The sequence below is a fragment of the Eupeodes corollae genome, chromosome 1 (genome assembly GCF_945859685.1).
Source record: "Eupeodes corollae chromosome 1, idEupCoro1.1, whole genome shotgun sequence".
NCBI lineage: Eukaryota > Metazoa > Arthropoda > Insecta > Diptera > Syrphidae > Eupeodes > Eupeodes corollae.
Window position 1 is genome coordinate 116654597 of NC_079147.1, and position 5997 is coordinate 116660593.

Sequence of the window (5997 nt, forward strand, 5' to 3'; positions counted from 1 at the left end):
CTCAATTCGAAATTACCTGCAAAGGTGTTTGATAGTTACATTACAAATGTAGTCATACTACAGTACCTACATACATTGGAAATGTGAATTTTTATAATGCAACATTTTTTGTATTGTTGAATTTTTAACTTTAAGCCAAGTATATGTTTATTTAGAAAACTACTATTAACATTAGATAAATACAAATTTATTTTAATCCAGAAAATTTGCATATCGAGCCCTTTCTGTCGAATTATCGTAAGCAGTAAAAATACTTTTATCATTAGCGACAAAAGTTTACCACTGGTCCTTTGAACCATTTATGCCTAAAGCCAGTATTTAAAATTATTAACTTAACTTAGACTTAAACTTGGCCATAGACTTCATGTATTACGAAAAAATTTATTTTATAATGTTATTTTTGATTGAAAATGTGGCTTGCGGAAAGGGTTCGATATACCCCACCTAACATTTATTCAAAATCCTATATTTTAAGGGAATTCCAGAGAGTCAACATGTTTATACGTTTTTTTGATTTCAAACGTTAAATACGTGTTCAGTGTTTGAGTAATTTCGATAATTATCAATATATGTATGTATGTATATTCTTTATAAATGTTTTCTAAGCAAGTAAACATTTTAGGATAAAAACTCAATTATTACAATTGTTTGTTTAACTGGGAGCCAATTTAATGTGTTAACTGAAAATAACAGAATATAAGAGTACCAATTCTTATATTCTCTTATTCCAAAAAATAAAACTGTGTTTTAAAAAAATGTTAAAAAAATAGTTGTGTTCCTTTTTTGTCAGTGTATACAATAGTACATTGAGAATAAACTTAGAGGCAGGCAACAAAAGAAAGCCCGAATTATGTATCTGTGTACCTATACTCGTATATGTAGTTGTGTTTTGAATTGAACCCCTTTAGATTTAACAGAACAATGTAAACGAAAACAGGGTTCAATCTAATAATGGCATTAGAACACTTAGAACAAACCTACTGTACATACTCATCATGTGGCATGTGCCGTTCGTTGATAGCAGGAAAACAAAAAAACGCCGGAAAGGAATAACGATGTAATTATTTTCATAGGATACGATAATAGGGTTGGTGTTGTGCGATATTGAAGGACAAACTATGATCAAATAATAAAGATTTCAGAAAGCTTCCAACAGTTCCTTGTAATTAATGGGATCTAATCCTCATCGCTATATACGATATGTATTTCTGTAGCCCTTGTAAAAATGTTAAAATTAACTTAGCAAAAAAAACTAACTTAAACTAATAAAATGGACAATTTTCAAGAAGAAATGATAAAAAATCATCTGGAAATTGAGATTCTATAAAAAAAGTTCATTTAACAATTGCTTCAAGGAGAGGGTTTGTTCATAGACTACTACATTAACATGTGGTGTTGGAGGAGTTGGTTTAACAGATAATGCATTATGGTCTATTTATTAGCTTGTTTGTGAACAAAAAACATAGTTTTGATTTAATCAAATTATAAAAAAAATGGACATGGAGTAAGTACCATATTCTTATATGGTGCTGAACTAATCAGTTCTTCATTGTTTAACACGAATCAAACTATCTCACTTCCACTTCACACATCGAAACACTATTTGTATTTTAGAAAGTGCTGTCATTCTTAATCATTTTCAAATCTTCTTGTGCAGTGGAAACACCAAAAAGATTTATTTAATCTAAACTGAAATAAACCTTTGGTGGAAACTTAGCAAAACTTAATTATCTTTTCTATTGTTTTCTCTTGCAAAATAAGCCCAATTAGCCCATTTTCATTAACAAAACTAATAATAATATCAACAGTAATAGATTGATTTTTCCCCAATGAAAAACACATACATAATTCCAAATGCACAACTACTTAAAGAACACAGCCATCGAGATAAAAATGCAATATCAATTGTACCAACATTTGAGAACGAAACCTCATAAGATCCATTCGAGATGCCGATTTTAGGATTGGCTAAACTGGATTTGAAGTGGCAGTGTAGTGCTTTGTTGCCGTTTCTAATCACTTTTAATGAAAATAAACAAATGGATTGCGTTTATGACTTTAGAAAACAAATGGGGGAACTCCTTCTGGTAAACTTGTTTTGTTTATATATAAATGACATTGGCAAGTATATGGCCGATGGAACAAAGATCGCTAATTGTACAATAAATTTTCTTTTGTGGGCAGGCGATCCTGTGATTTTTTCAGAGACACCAGACAAATTACAGCTCACGACAAACCGCCTACCAAAATACTGCAATACAAGGGAATTTACAATAAATTCCTACAAATCAAATATCATGGTATTCAAAAGATTCCCACTTGCACCCAGTGGTGGACTTGAAACACCATCTGAATATCACATGGAGGAATATTTTCTCAAACTAAAATGCATTGTTATTAGCTTAAGACAAGCTTAAGTTTGGGAATAAATGAATTTGAAGTAGTAGAAACTCCAAATAAATGTCATTAAAACACCATTTTATCTACCAAATAAAACTTTTAGCTATGTAATATAATTAGACGAACAGGGCTTTCAAAATTGCTTACCAGCACTCTTAAGCATCAGGTAAACTTTATCTGTAAATTTGTCTCACATTCAGATACTCCTTTGACGAAAAAAATGCTCAAGTATGAATCACGCAGTATATATTGGTGGACCATAAAGTGGCAGAATAATGCCGATCACTGGGAAATTGGTCATTTCGATCCAAAAAAAACTTACGTCGACTGAAAAATCTTCTCTTAAAATTAATTCAAAAGCATGAAGACTTTGTTCGAAAAACGTTTTTAACAAAAGCTCACCGGTCAGAGAGCAGAATTATTTACACCCAACTCAATGATAACCTATTGAACAGCAATTATTTCCAAGACTCAAATATTAAGAAATATCACTTATGTATATTCAAATCCAGGTGTCAACTCCTGCCCTTTAACGGAAGTCCATTCAACTGAAATGTGAAGCATTTATGTACCCTCTGCAACATTTGACCTTTCATTTCTTAAGTATTTGTTATTTTTAGTACTTTTTAATTTTGTATGTATTAAATAAACTTTGATTTAAACATTTTCCGAAAATGTTTAAAGTTGCACATTTATAAAGTAACATTACACGGCTTCATCGTGTTGAATTAATTTACACTTAACTTCGTGCAATTTAACTCACTTTTTTAATTTGATAAATAAACAAAAGGTACTCCGGCTTCATAATCAATATAACATTATGAATGAACATTTTAACCCATTTTTCCCTTAAAATAAACATCAAATTGTGTAATTGTAATTTCCAAAAAAAATAAGATTTAAGTAGAATTTCGAACACTAAAAACAGTTAATGTCCGACGAAATACGTTTTTTTTTTGTATTTCATTTCAAAATATTTTTAAATTGCTGCATGCGGGCTTATTTCACTCGTGCTGGAAACTAGGGTTTAAAATTTAGAAATATCCAAATGCATCTACATTTAAAGGTGATTAGCCCAACAGATAAGAATATGCAAAATATGATTTGAAATCAATGTTCACTCAACTGAACATTTAACAAATAATAATATAAGCGCATAATTGAGGTTCAACCAATCTCCAGTTGGAATTCAAATCTCTTTCCCTTCCTCAATTCGTCAGCTATTTATTGCAAATTTTATACATCAGTTGTTTGGTGCCAGTCATAATTAAATTTTATACTTGAACAGTTACAGTACAAGTAGGTAACGGACTACTTCCACAGAAAATATACATCTTATATTTTAAAATGATAATCTCTCTTGTGGATGATCTACAAAAGAGTATGTACTCAATATTAAAAATTGTATCGGTATATTAAGGCTATACCTTCAAAAACAACAAAATTGAATCGGGGAAAAATAAATTTCCAAATATATTAGCAAATATTTAATTAAGGTATTAAAATAAAACGGCTTTTTGTTTTTCAATTCACTTCCTTTTGTTTCAAATTTGTTCATCCTGTTTATACGTCCTCATCGGCCGCGGCCGGCACGGGCGCACAGTGCGGCGACAAGTGGAAGAAATTAAAAAAAAAAGTTTTCCAAAATTTTGTTACAAGTATGCCAAATTTATGTTAACAAGTCTGAATAAGTAAACCCACAGTTTATTTATGATAAAGTCCACTCTTGTGTTGTTAGAGAGCCTCAGAGAACCCGCACAATTAAAGAGTTAGTGAGAGTAAGATTTGTGGCGGTTTAAATAGCGTTGCGCTAATGAGTTAAAAACAAAACCATTTTTTTTTTTTGCTCTGCTCAGCTTCTGCAGGGAAAATACAGTTATTCTTACTGCATTTTTTTTTTGTTACATGCAAGTTTTTAGGTTTTTGGAGAGATCAAAGCTAAGCTTCATTTTACACTGTAAGTGCTGACTGTGTTAAGCTATTTATTTTGTGTGGTGCTATATAGGAAACATTTTTTTTTTTTTAAATAAAGAACTTGGTCGTATCTTTTACACAAAGTAAGTTTTTTCTGCGACAACTTGCACTTTTTCGTGCCACAGGTGTTTTTTTACGAATATTTTTTTCAGAATGTGTTCAAACAGGGAGCTTTTTAACGTATGGAGTTCCAACTCAACTGCCCGAGTGCTCGGTGTTTTGCAGTTAATTAAGGTAAAATTAAATAAACCAGACTTTTTGGAGTCTGAAGATAAAAAAATATTTACGAGACATGCTTCAACAATTTGCTCAGAAATTAATAAACGTTGGCAAAATTGCCATAGAAATCGCGATCGATTTTTGAGCAGAAACAAAGACTGGCTTGACAGTTTCCACTCTTTCCCCGACAGCATAAAAAGTGTGATTAGTGCATCGAGAAGCCAAGATGTCACAAATAAGCGTGGAAGGCCGAAAAAAGAATTTGTAGTGTGTTGCAAAAAAACTAAAAAACAGAGAGTTGACGATTTGGTAAGGACAAGATCGCTTGAAGAGCTAAGATATGCAACAGATCTGTCAATACTGAATTCATCCAGTAGTTTAAATTCAGAGAAACAAAAACAGTTTTTGACACCGGGAGAAGCCCTTGCATTATACCTCGACCTTGATCTAACGGAACGAAAATATGAAATATTAAGGAAAACGGTGAACTTTCTGCACAAGGACTGCTTCCCAAGTATTTATGCACTACGGCAAACTAAGGCAGGTATTCTTCCAAAATGCGTAGCTACTGAATCATCAGCGGAAGTCGAATTTCAGGATATTGTGGGAAAAACTGTTAGAAGCATTTGCAAATCTGTCATTATAAGTAAAGACACAAAAGCTAAATTAATTTGTAAATGGGGATTCGATGGCAGTGGTAACCATAGTGCGTACAAGCTCAGATTTGAAAATACCGAAAACATCGACGAATACTTATTTGTTATAGCATTTGTACCTTTAAAATTAGTTGATATTGATTCCGGCTCTTCTCTTTGGGTGAATGATCGTCCTGGATCTATATTATATTGTAGGCCTGTCAAATTTATATTTAAAAAAGAATGTCCGGATCTTGTTAGACGGGAGGAGGCTATTATGCAAGACAAAATTCTGAGTCTTTCTGACCATACTGAAATCATAGCAGGGCAAAGTTGCATTATTTCATATGAGTTTCACATTACCATGGTTGATGGGAGCGTGTGTAATGTTTTGTCAGAAACAAATTCGTCCGCTAAATGCTATATCTGTGGCGCACTTCCTAGTGAAATGAACACACCCAAATGCTTTGAGAAAAAACCCAATGAAGAAAACTATCGTTTCGGTCTATCGACTCTGCATCTTTGGATAAGATCATTCGAATGTTTATTGCACATCTCTTATAGGCTAACCTTCAGAAAATGGAGGGTTCAAGGAGAAGAAAACAAAACTCTTTTCCAGATTGAAAAGAAGCGTATACAAGCCGAATTCAAATCGAAAATGGGACTAACTGTTGACCAACCGAAGCAAGGTCATGGGTCATCAAACGATGGTAACACTGCTCGGACATTCTTTTCTGATCCACAGAAAAGTTCCGAAATAACAAAAATC